Raw genomic sequence first — 2,578 nt, 5'->3', positions numbered from 1 at the left:
GGGGGTGTGGCTGAGGCCCACAGCCCTACCACCTCCCTAGCTTAGTAGCCCAGGGGACTTCTGGTCCTTCTAGGATTTATAGGTGTTCTTTGGTCATGCGAGACCGTTACTAGTTAATATCAAACTTTGTCTCTGGTCTATGGGTATTTTGTTTTATCTTTCAGTTCTGTGTTGGGTTCTTCACTGCTCCCACCACTTAAACTCTGCACTGGAACTAATTTGTCGTCCTTTGGATACCTTAAAAATGAGGGAACATCTTGTCAGGACCAGCACTTGAGCCCTGTGATTGAGCTAAATTGCTGCTTTGCTGCCGATTCCCTGGGAAAGGCTTTTTGTGCAGCTCAGGTTTCAATGGTTTATTTTATAAGTATTTCTGGGTCTAGTGAGATCTGGTACACCTGGGTTGTGTAGAAACTCTGGTCCGGGCCTGGTGTTTTCAGCAGACTGCATCCCCTGCAGTTCTATATTCCTGACCAGTCTCCACTGAGTGGGCCTGTGCTGACTGGGGTGTAGATCAGCTGTCCATGCTGTGCCCCTGTGTTTTCCTGGTGGGCCTGTCTCCCCTACCTCCTATGCTCTGAACACATCCCATGGGATGGGCCATGCTCTGGTCCCTTGTGATGACTCAGTGGCCTCTAAGCAGTTGCTTTTTTTTTTCAGTTGTTGTAGCTCCTCGCTCCTGGGTGGGTCCACAGGAACCCTGTTAGTGGTCTTGCTGGCCTGGGGGCCACCAAGGCCCTCTTCTCCCCTGCAGCCTCTAAGCAATGTCATCCAAAGGACACAGCTGTGGCTTTTGCCAGCTCCTGCTCCATGCACTCAATAGCTCCAGCCTTGACTGGGACTCGAAATGGTCAGGTCAGAGCAGTTCTTTCTTTCTCTCATCATGGCTTCTTCCACCTTCATGCACTCCGAAGGTCTCTCCTCCTCTTCCCCTGATCTCTAGTGGCCCCAGCTTGGCTATTGATTTTTAATAGTTGTAAATTGGTTGATTTATGGGAGAGAGTGATGCTGGGGGATGGTCTATTCCAATGTCTTGACTAGAAGCACTTATGTGCATTTTTTAGTGTTTTCTTTATTACATTAGGCACGACTCTAAATTTCAAATTACAGGAATCTACTTCAAGACAGTTTAAACCGTAAAGAAAATTTGTCCATTTCACAGACAGTCCAAAGTAAAGTTTATCAGACACACCTGGATTCATGAGTTTAAACAGTGTTAACAGAGTTCTCTTCATCTTTACTTCTGCTTTTTCTGCTTGTCTTTCTTTTCAGGCACATTCTTTTCGTATGTCATTATTGTGATACAGATAGCCACAATCCTCCAGTCTTTACAACTCTTGATCTAAAAGAGACACAATCTTCCTTGCTAGCTACACTGAAAGTTTCAGGATGTGGCCATCTTAGAAGCTGATATTGTGGCCTGAGGACTGTAACTCTCTGATAAGCCAGGATTATGTACCCTCCCTGAAACATAGAATAAAATCCTAGATAACACAAAAAGAAAGCAGTTCATGCAGACTGTGTTAGATGCCATCAAAATGATTTCAACAGAAACTCAAGTTTGAGAGGAATTAACATTAATTCTGGCTAAAGGCAGCTTCTAAAGACATTTGGAAGAGGCAGCATTTCACAGTTCAAAAGAAATATATACATATATATATATGTGTGTTTTGCATACAAACACATTGAAATTATGTTATAAGATGTAAAGAAGCCAGAAAATGCTTTACTTTTGTATATAGTTATTCTGAAAAATCTGCATGAGTTTTATCTCATCCTGGGGAGATTAAAGATGTACTTCTGCCTGTCCAGGACAAAGCCAAAGCCTGAATCAAGGGTCGAAGGGGAATTTAAGGGGAGTAGAGAAAAGAAAGTGAGACCTGAAAGAAGACTCATATGAATAGACTCTGCATGGACTGAAACAGTATCTTGACTGTGGATGCACAGCTCCTTTAACATAGAAAATGCCTTGGTGGAAGTTATAAAAAGACATTTATGTGACTTATGTAATTAGAAAAAGGCACGCTTCTCTTAGTTTATATAAACCTGTAATATATAGCTTGGTCAAGAGTGTGAGACCTGAATTTCATCCAAATCCCTTAGCCAGACAAATGCAGAATCTACCCAAGTTTGTGAGTTAGTGTGACTGGCTAATAAAACATTGTCTTCTGTGTGCTAAGATTCATAACCGTTTGCCCATCCAAAGGTCACAATAATAAATGAAAAGTTTGGTGTAGTAACAAGTTTAATCTTGCCCAAAGATAGGTCTAGCTTTTTCCCTAGGTTTCTGGGAGGCAATATCTCAGCTCTTGGAATGCCATACCCAGTAATAGAGTTTTGTTTGTCTAGGGATCTGAATCATTCCTGATGGTTCAACTATCTGACTTAGTGCAGGGACTTTGGGTAATTTTGTATCAGCTTGACTTCAGAGGGGCTGAAGACTGAGATTGGCCATGTGTGCAGTCAACCATACCTATATGATGGAACTCCAATAAAAATTCTGCATACCCAGGCTCTGGATGTCAATATAATATGTGTACTGTCACATATCAAAACCAGGAAGGTCATGCTGTCCCTG

The 2,578-nt window shown here is 42.4% G+C and overlaps 1 pseudogene; it reads left to right on the top strand.

Moving 5' to 3' along the window:
- Positions 1 to 1,140, top strand: part of LOC103597216 — an 8,513-nt pseudogene extending 7,373 nt beyond the window's left edge.
- The last annotated feature ends 1,438 nt before the right edge of the window (positions 1,141 to 2,578 follow it).

Source organism: Galeopterus variegatus, unplaced genomic scaffold (assembly GCF_000696425.1).
Source record: "Galeopterus variegatus unplaced genomic scaffold, G_variegatus-3.0.2 Scaffold2237, whole genome shotgun sequence".
Classification (NCBI taxonomy): domain Eukaryota; kingdom Metazoa; phylum Chordata; class Mammalia; order Dermoptera; family Cynocephalidae; genus Galeopterus; species Galeopterus variegatus.
Note: the sequence above shows the minus strand (reverse complement) of the source record. Positions and strands in the feature narration are given on the sequence as shown.